Raw genomic sequence first — 10,722 nt, forward strand, 5'->3', positions numbered from 1 at the left:
GGTAGGAGGGACAGAGGAAAAGGGAAGACAAAAAGGAGAAACCCCAATGTCCCCAGTAATTCTAAGGGACAAAGTCCTAGGTCGGAAATAAAATACTGCCCCCACAATCTAATGTTTTCCTTTCCTAAAAATCAGCCAGCACCTGATGGATCAGACTGAACAGGTTCCAAACCTCTCCGAGGCTCTTACCTTCTATACAGGGACGTCTGTTTTCGAGCAAAACCACTAAAAGAAAAGGAGAAAACTCCGAAGAGGGTCCTCCTTGCGCTCACGTACGTGCAAGTGAATGCTCTCTCAGTCCTCCAGGAGAGACCTCGAGAAGGAGACGTGCTGAAGCAAAGCCACAGGGATCTCCGAGGTTGCCCCTATCCTGCTCCCCTGTCCTGCCTGGCTGATGTCAAGATCTCTCTGAGGTCATCGCCTCCCCACCACCTTTGTCCAATTGGCTGAGGTCCTGCCAAAGGCCCTTGTGATGTCACTGCCACACCCACCCCTCCCTTGCAGTGCTGATGTCCTGCCCCTGTCCAGCTACATTGGATATTTGAGCTGCTTCCCCTAGATCACCCCACTCAATGACACTTCCTTGTGGGGTGACACCGCCTACACAGTAGAACACAGAGGTTCTTCCCCAGGCCACAATTAGGTTTCACAAGTTAGTCGACTTTATGGCCAGAAGGAACCGTTCGAGCATTTAATCTGATCCCCTGAGTGTTAAGGGGGCTTATTCCTTCACCCACTTACTTCCCTGGTCCTTCTCGCATGAACAGAAAGCAACAAGGCCTGTCTGTAAAGGCCTATACTCTAAGAATGTAGGTGTATTCTTATCACTTGGCTAGTGATAGAGGTATAAAAGAAAGAATCAAAATCACTGTCTGCTGGTGTAAGGGCCTTCTCTTACTGTGACAGTCTGAGGCCCTGTTCTTAGGCTAAGGCCTTTGGCTAAGCAGCAGAGGCAGCCATAAGCTGGGAAGCAAACAGTCACATCCTCACATTCCAAACTAGTCACACTGAAATAAGGTGCTATTCGGCTGTTAGGAATACAATCCTGTCCTGATAGTTCCTATCACCTCCAGAGAAAGGGAAGTGCCTAAAAAATGTAAAAGGAAACTTAGTTTGATAGCATCCTGTCTGGCAAGAACTCACTTATCAATAGCTGGGATGTGAAATCCTCACTTCTGTATTGTTTTGTCATTATAATTCCCACTTTGCTATTGTTTGTCTGTATAATCTCTGTCTGGTTCTGTGATTGTTCCTGTCTGCTGTATAATTAATTTTGCTGGGTGTAAACTAATTAAGGTGGTAGGATATAATTGGTTACATAATCATGTTACAATATGTTAGGATTGGTTAGTTAAATTTCAGGAAAATGATTGGTTAAGGTATAGCTAAGCAGAACTCAAGTTTTACTATATAATCTGTAGTCAATGAGGAAGTGAGTGGGTGTGGGTGTGGGTGGGCATGTGGGTAAGGGAGATGGGAACAGGGAATGGGGGTAAGGAAATTGCAATCATGTTTTGCTAAAGGGGGAAATGGGAACAGGGAATGGGAGTAAGGAAGTTGGAATCATGTTTGGCTAAGGGTAGGAATGGGAACAGGGACACAGGTGTAAGGCTCTGTGGTGTCAGAGCTGGGAAGGAGGATACTAAGGAAGGAAACTGGAATCATGCTTGCTGGAAGTTCACCCCAATAAACATCGAATTGTTTGCACCTTTGGACTTCGGGTATTGTTGCTCTCTGTTCATGCGAGAAGGACCAGGGAAGTAAGTGGGTGAAGGAATAAGCCCCCTAACACTGCGTATCCTAAGGCCTCCTGTATGTCAGAAGAGCTGGGCTTTTCTTTTATTCCAACATTTTCCAGAAAGGCATCTAGTCTTTATTCGAAGAGATCAAGAGATGGAGAAGCCATCATTTCTCTTGGTTCTTTGTGCCAATGACGAACCACCCTCTTACAAATCTGGGTCTTATTGTCATTATACTTTTTCTGATTTCTGCTTCCATCCATGGGGTCTTGTCATGCCTTTCTCTGCGACATAAAAGAGCCCTTTTATACTCAACATTTTCTCTCCATGAAGTCAAGCAACTCACTTCTCATTCTTCTCTTGTATATACTAAACAGCTTGAGGTTTTTCAATGTCTCATTATAGGGCATCATCCCCATCACTCAGTTATGAATCTTTTCTGCACCCTCTCCAATTGTTTTAACATAATATTCAAAATGTGGACACAAGAACTGGATTCAACATTCCAACATCAGTCTCACCAATGCTGTTTCACTTCCCTTTCCATCCTCACTACTCTATCCAGCCAAGAATGGCTTTAACCTTTTTTAACACAGTTTCACATTGACAGCTCATGTTGAGCAGCTCGTCCACTATGGCCCCAAAATCCTTTTCAGGGTCACTGCTTTCCAGCGGATAGTCCCCCATTCTGTAGGGTGCCGCCTGACTCCTTTGTTACTGGAGGTATGGGGTTGCATTTGGCTTGATTAAAACCTAATTATTGAGTAAGTATTTTAGAAGAACTAGCCCATTAGAGAGAGAATCGTGAATTACTCAAAGACAACGAATGGAGAAAAGCGGCAAGAGCAATCAAATACATATTTGGTTACGGCCTATTTCCTTGGTCTTAAAAGAGGGTAACAAGGACCTGAGCCTCCTCCCTCACAATAGCCCCAAGCTCCCCCAATCAGCATTGAGACTCTGAGAAGCAGAAAGCTGAGAGTTCTCACCAGATGTCCCGGGTCACCACCGGAGGGAGTCACTCTTAGAGCACCATTCCAGCCACAAGTCTTTGGGAGGGCCTCTCGCAATGAGAGTTGGAGTGCAAACCCCCCCCCCCGCCCCCCCCTCCGTCCCCAACTCCAGACGCACAGACAGGTCCTGGTGGTGAAAGCAAAGCAGGGGAAAAGGACAAAGATGCAAGAGAAGACGAGAAAGGAGGGAGAGACAGGAAAAGGGAAAACAAAAAGGAGAAACCCCAATGTCCCCAGTAATTCTAGGGGACAAAGTCCTAGGTCGGAAATAAAATACTGCCCCCACAATCTAGTGTGTTCCATTCCTAAAAATCAGCTGGCACCTGATGGATCAGACTGAACAGGTTCCAAACCTCTCCGAGGCTCTTACCTTCTATACAGGGATGTCTGTTTTCAAGCAAAACCACTAAAAGAAAAGGAGAAAACTCCGAAGAGGGTCCTCCTTGCGCTCACAAATGTGAAAGTCAATGCTCTCTCAGTCCTCCAGGAGAGACCTCGAGAAGGAGACGTGCTGAAGCAAAGCCACAGGGATCTCCGAGCTTGCCCCTGTCCTGCACCCCTGTCCTGCCTGGCTGATGTCAAGATCTCTCTGTGAGATCATCGCCTCCCCACCACCTTTGTCCAATAGGCTGAGGTCCTGCCAAAGGCCCTTGTGATGTCACTGCCACACCCACCCCTCCCCTGCAGTGCTGATGTCCTGCCCCTGTCCAGCTACATTGGATGTTTGAGCTGCTTCCCCTGGATCACCCCTCTCAATAAGCGTTCATTGTGGGCTCAAGCCGAACACAGTAAAACATCAGAGGCTTCTCCCCATGCTACGCTCAGCTTTTCATCAATTAGCAGACTTTATGGACAGAAGAGACAATTAGAGCATGTCATCTGACCCCCTGCATATCACATGCTTTCTGTAGAGCATAGGAGCTAGTTTTTGACTACACACGTTCCAGAAAGGCATCTAGTCTTCATTAGAAGACATCAAGAGGTGGGGAATTCCCACCACTTCCCTTTCTAGTTTGCTCCTTTGGTGATTCATCCTCACTGTTGAATATGTGTGCCCTCTTTCGAATACGAATTGGTCTCTTTTGAGTTTCCAGCCACTGGGTCTTGTTATGCTTTTCTCTGCTAGATTAATGAGCCATTTAATACCCGATATTTTCTCTCCATGAAGTCACTTCAACACTTCAATGACGTCACCTCCCGATCTTTTTTATCATCCAAACAGGCTGAGCTCCTTCAATAGCTCATTCGCAGGCATTTTTCTCCAGCCCTCAAAACGTTTCGTTGCTTTTTGCTGCCCCATCTCCAATATTTCAAAATCGTTTTTCAAAGGTGGAAGCTAAAACTGGATGCAGGATTCCATGATCAGTCTTCCGCATGGTGTGTCACCTCCCTCTGCGCCTCACTGCTCTTTTCATACATCTAATGATGGCTTTAGCCCCCTTCACCACAGCATCACCCTGGGTGCTCATGTTGAATGGCTTGCCCAGCATGGCCCCGAAATCCTCTGCACAGTCAGTGCTTTCCTGGATACACTTCCCCACTCTGTAGGTGTGGCCTGCATGCTTTGTTGCTAGCTATAGGACCCTTCCTTTGGTTATTTTCAAACTTGTTTTCTTTGAATGGGTCCAGCTTATCAAGGGATCCGATTTCTCTGTGTCACTGCCCTCTCCTCATCATTAATTACCAAGCTGCTACTATTTTATCACCCACCAATGTTAGCAGCAGTGATTTTCTATTTGGGTTGCAGTTCATTGATATTGATTTTCAAGAATTAGTCCTTGAGAGCCTCTTCATATCCCTAGTGCCTAGAACCTGCTCCACACAGCACAGTGAGAAAAGGCTGCCCGGCCCAGCTGTGCCATAGGGGCTAAGCACAGAACAACCTTAGGAGCTTGTGTCATCCATAGCTTCTGAACAACATGTGGGGTCATCAGCTTACAAATACATTCTAGACCGGTAGCGTAGACAGGCTCCAAATGTATCTAAGTGTCCCGCCTTGAAAAAGAGGAGAGAAAAAAACAGAACCTTGATTAGCTTTATTTTATAGTCGTGGAAACTGAGGCACAGAGAAGCAAAGAGATTCGCTCATGGTCAAAAAGCCAGGAATAGAAAACGGCAGATCTGCTGATAGTCAGTCCTGGGCCCTAGCCGTGTTTGTCCTGGCCTCTCTGCTTCAGCTCCAGCAACAACCCGAGTCGAGGTTTTCTTCGTCTCCATGTCCTTTAACTTCATGTCACTGCAGAAGAAAGATTGTTTCTGACCAGCTGGCTCTAATGCATGGAGATGTCTTTCCAGAAGACGTGCTCTGGCTCAGTCCCATGTCGTAGGTTTTCTGGAGGAAGTGCTCGGTGACGTTCTAGGGCCTGTGTTACACAGAAGATGGACAGAATGGTCCTTTCTGACCTTAATTCTTTTCTTTCGCTAGGAGGGTAACGCTGGACATTTTCTCTCATTCACTTTCCTTTGGAATAATTTCAATCCAGTCCAAAGGATTTCCTCTTCCATTGTGTCTTCAGCACCTTTCCTAGCAAACAGTTACTGTTTGAGCACAGGTTTCCAGTTTCAGGCTGTCCCAGGGTGAGATGGCTATGAAAGGGGTAGTAGCTCAACTGAACCTGTCCCCAGGTGAAGGGAATAAGTGCAGGGGCAGAAGGAGAGGCCCCGAGATAGGACAGATTCTTCTGCTGGGCGAAGAGTATAGTTGGATGCACTTCACTTCACTTCATCGGATGCATTCAGTGGAAAATACAGTGAGGAGATTTATATGCACACAGAACGTGAAAAAATGGGTGTTATCATACACACTCACTTCAGATGAGCTATTACCAGCAAGAGAGTGGAGTGGGGGAAAGAAAACCTTTTGTAGTGATAATCAAGGTGGGCCATTTCCAGCAGTTAACAAGAACATCTGAGGAACAGTGGGGGGTGGGGGAATAAACATGGGGAAATAATTTTACTTTGTGCAATGACTCATCCATTCCCAGTCCTTATTCAAGCCTAAATTAATTGTATCCAGTTTGCAAATTAACTCCAATTCAGCAGTCTCTCATTGGAGTCTGTTTTTGAAGCCTTTTTCTCGTAATATAGCAACTTTTAGGTCAGAGATCAAGTGACCAGAGAGACTGAAGTGTTCTCCGACTGGTTTATGAACGTTATAATTCTTGACATCTGATTTGTGTCCATGTATTCTTTTACGTAGAGACTGTCCGGTTTGGCCAAAGTACATGGCAGGGGGCATTGCTGGCACATGATGGCATAGATCACATTGGTAGATGTGCAGGTGAACGAGCCTCTGATAGTGTGGCTGATGTGATTAGGTCCTATGATGGTGTCCCCTGAATAGATATGTGGACACAGTTGGCAACGGGCTTTGTTGCAAGGATAGGTTCCTGGGTTAGTGGTTCTGTTTTGTGGTGTGCGGTTGCTGGTGAGTATTTGCTTCAGGTTGGGGGGCTGTCTGTAGTCAAGGACTGGCCTGTCTCCCAAGATTTGTGAGAGTGAAATGGCCCACCTTGATTATCACTACAAAAGGTTTTCTTTCCCCCACTCCACTCTCTTGCTGGTAATAGCTCATCTGAAGTGAGTGTGATTGATAACACCCATTTTTTCACGTTCTGTGTGTATATAAATCTCCTCACTGTATTTTCCACTGAATGCATACGATGAAGTGAGCTGTAGCTCACAAAAGCTTATGCTCAACTAAGTTGGTTAGTCTCTAAGGTGCCGCAAGTCCTCCTTTTCTTTTTGCTTAGATGAATGGGTCTGTAGTTGCCTGGATCACTTTTTTCCCTCTTGCTTTACTATCATCGGACACTAGATGGGGAGGAAGAGCCTCACCAGCTCTATAAAACCAGCTGGGGGAAGGCTGGGAGCAACAGGTATCAGAATAAGCTAGACCCGGGCTTCTCAAACTTTTGGTTTTGCTGGCCCCACTTTGAAAGTATTTCAGGCTATGACAACCCCCGACCCCCAAACAGTCATAGCAAGTTACTGTATGGACTCATAGAAACATACGCATGGTATTGCCACCCTTACTTCTGGGCTGCTACGGGCGGGGCACTGCCCTCAGAGCTGGGCAGCTGGAGAGGGGCAGCTGTTGTAGCCCTCTTCCCCTCCTGCCCCCCTCCCCTGAGAATAATTTTGTGATCTCTTGACCCCCCTCCCCCGCCATAGCCTTGCAACCCCCTTTTGGGTCAGGACTCCCAGTTGGACAAATGCCGAGCTAGACAATCTCAAACCATGAACTAGTTCCCAGGCATCTCTGGGCCGATTCTCAGAGGAGGCAGCTCCCAGAATCAGGCCCTCGATGGCTCTCCCAGTGCAGCAGGCCCTGGGTGCAGCAATCGGTTTGAAACAGGAACCCCTGCAAGATGCTCTCTACCTTCAATTCCTGACCCCTCCAGGGGCCGAGTGCATCTCCCCCAGCCTCAGGCAGAGCTCAGAGCAGAGTCAGCAGCAGCAGCCCCTCCCCAGCGAGAGCTCCAAGCGAAGGCAGGGGCCTGGCAGAGAGAGGAGAGGGGCACAGGCAGGTCAGCAGAGGGGTGGAAGGTGGATCCCACCCCAGGAGATTTAACAGAGAGAGGAAAGCGGGGCTGTGAGAGCGCAGAACAGAGACACCCCCCAGTAAATCCCCCCACCCCAGACACCGAGATCCCGGCCTGGGAGACGGGTTCGCTCCCCAACACTTACTCACGACAGCTGCAGCAAGGGGTCCCTGTGGGGCGGGAGGAGCTTCCACCCCGCTCCGGCTGGCTGGATCTGGAAAGAGAGAGAGAGAACAGGGAGAGGAGAGTGCGGTGAGGAGTTGGTGCCCAGGGGTCCCCCTGCCCCGCTTCTAGCTCTGGACCCCCATTGCAGGGGTGTCTGTGGGTGTGTTCAGGGAAGGGCCGGGGGCTCTGCTCCACCAGGGCTGAGAGTGTCAGAGCAAAGTAACTCTAACACTGCGGAGTATTTTCAATGTTGCCTCACCCTGAATGTCACTGATCCCCCAGTTTAGAATGCGTCTCCCCGGCCGCTTCTCTTGCTAATTTGAACCTCAGGGAACACATCAAATCTCTCTCCTGTCCTCCACAGCTGCTAGGTTTGGGCCACTGCCAGGGCCCTCTACACCAGGGTTAACATCTGGATCCTGGCCAAGCTGGTTCCAGCCCATGTGGCCAACCCCCAGTGACCAAAAATCACAAGTCAGAGCCCCCCAAAACCATGAGATTGGCTTAAACAAGATGAGATTTTGAAAACAACTGTGGGTTCTGTTCTTGATCTCCTGGTGGTGGAGCCTTTAGGGGTCACCTTTTCAAGCTTTTCTCCCCATCCAGGAGGGCTAGAACAAGAAAAACTTCTGACAAAAATGGCCAACCCCACGAAAATCTTCTACCAGAATCAGAAAAAATTAGTCCAGAATGATTGAAAACAGAACAATTTTTGGTTTTTAAATTTTCCAAGAAGACATTAAATGTTTTTTATTAAAGCCGACGCTTTCCACAAAAGGTTGCCTTGAATCAAACACCCAATTTTTCCGAAAAAAAAAAAAATTAATTGAGCCATTTCAGTGGTTCTCAAACTTTTGTCCTGGTGACCCCTTCCACACAGCAAGCCTCTGAGTGCAACCCCCCGTTATAAATTAAAAACCACTTTAATATATTTAACACTGTTATAATGGCTGGGGATGAAGCAGGGTTTGGGGGTGGAGGCTGACAGCTCATGACCCCCACATAATAACCTCACGACCCCCAGTTTGAGGACCCCTGGACTACACTGAGCATGCACAGAAAGAGAGCCAGAGGGTTGAAAGGCCGCTGGGATGGACAAGACTTGTGGGGCTCTGAGAGACTGTCTCCCCCCGCCACCCCGCAGCAGTGTGAATTCAGCTCCAACCAGGGGCAGGAATCTGAAATCAGTTAAACAGCAGAGACTTCATGCAGGCAGAGGTCCGGCTTGCCGGACAGGGCAGCTCCTTCCCTTCCAGAACGTGGGCATCAGCAAAACTCAAGCATCAGAAACCTGGGAATTAGAGGCGAGGGACAGAGGGCCCCCCCGCCCCCTAGCCTGGAGAGGGGGAAGGGACGGGGGACCCCCCCCCAGCCCGGAGAGGGGGAAGGGGAGGGGAGAGGGGGGACAGAGGCCACCCCCAGCTCGAAGAGGGGGAGGGGGCCCCTTAGGGGGAGCAGTCGCCAAACGGCGATGCCCAGCCCATGAGTCGGGGTTCCGGCGGGGGGGGGGCTCTGAAGGGCGGGGGTTCCAGCCCCTGCCCCCCAGTGTCCCGGAGCTCCCCCAGCGAGCCCGGCATGGGTTGCACGTTTCTCACCGGCTCAAGACCCCGAGGGGAAAAGGACCCTGCCAGATTTACTTGGGGGTGGGTCTTTTGCTCATGGGTTGTGTTATGAATCCCGTGGGTGGTGTTTCCCCAGCATAATGCCGCATTGTTTCCCTCCTTTATTAAAAGCCTTTTGCTGCACTCAGACTCTGTGCTTGCGAGAGGGGATGTATTGCCTCCTGGAGGCACCCGGGGGTGGTTTGTAATTGTCCCAGGTCTCTGGGTGGGGGCTCGAGCTGGTTTTGTATTGCATTATTGAAACCCCTAGATACTCAACCTGGCCCTTGTTCCTGCTAACTCTGACGTGCAGAAGGGTTACAGTTACATAGGAATTAGATACAGTGCTCCTGTCAGCTAATTTCCAAGTTATCTGCAAAAAAACCCTGGATTTTTCAGATGCCTAAGTAGTACCTGTTAAAGTTGCCCCCCCATCTGAAATGGCACCCCAGCACCGCCCCCAGCATGTACTGAGAGTTGGTCAGTCCCTGTCCCAACACATAACACCCCCCCATGTATCTCTACTTTTCTCCAGCTCCCTCCATCCTACCCCCATTTTCCCTGCACCCCTGGGTCTCTCCCTGCCCCCAGATGTCTATGGGGCTGTCTCTCCGAGGCCCCATTCCGGAGAGAAGCGTGTGGCAGAGTTGAGAATGAATGGCAAGTGATAGTTACATTCCACAATTTTCCAGGGAAACTTTGTTCCCTTGGGTTTGTGGCTGGCTGCTTCTTGGCTCTGTTCCCAGCACTGACGTGCTCCCTGGGCTGCTTTTCTGGCCCCCCTGGCTGGCATGACCCTGTTCCCCAGCTCAGCTTGGACCTCTGCTTTCTCCTTAGCTCGGCCCCTCTCTCTCTGACCCAGGCAATTCTGGCTCACACAGAGGATGGGACCCCCCTGGCCTCCTGACTCCCTGATTAACCTGCCCACCCTGTCAATCAGGCTGACCTGGCGCATTGGCCTCTCCCCATTGTTCCTGGGGACTGGCAGTCTCAGGGTCCTGATTTCCCATTGACCCTTCCCCTTCCTTTTGGTACTGGGAGCTAGCTAACCCAAACACCCCCACTGAGTTTTAGGAAGTGGACAACAGTTGCCTTACATCAGGGAGATTTGTACCCCCAAAGGGAGCAATGTACCCCCAACTTCCTTAAACTGATGTGGCTCTCAGCCACTGTTGTAAAAGCAGGAGGGTTTATTAGCTGTCTGGAACACAGCGTAGAGAGTCCTTGGTTAGAACAGAGAGTTCCGGCATGGTCCATCCGCATCAACCGAGAGCCCTTTGACCCCTTTGTTGTCCCAGTTCAGGAGAGCGTCCCCGATTCCAGTGGCCCCACACTGAACAACCCCCAACGTGGCTCCTCTTCAGCCCTTTCTTTTTGTTCCTGGGCAAACCTTGTCCCCTGGCCTTCCTCCTCAGCCCTTTGTTCTCCAGCTGGTCCCATCCCAGTGGCTTCCTGCAGAGGGTGGGCCATCCATGGTCGTTAGTTGCTGGGTGCCAAATGTCTGGGCAATTGGAGTGGCCATTGTCTTCTGGGGGTCTCCATGGGCATGGGGCCCCAGGGCCCAGGCATCTAGGTGTCGGCCACGTCTGTATCTCTGGGTCTCTACAAAGGATAAACAACCTTTTCCCACCACCTACTTAACCATGCAGCACATAGGGGA

This window comes from Eretmochelys imbricata, chromosome 14 (assembly GCF_965152235.1).
Source record: "Eretmochelys imbricata isolate rEreImb1 chromosome 14, rEreImb1.hap1, whole genome shotgun sequence".
Lineage (NCBI taxonomy): Eukaryota > Metazoa > Chordata > Testudines > Cheloniidae > Eretmochelys > Eretmochelys imbricata.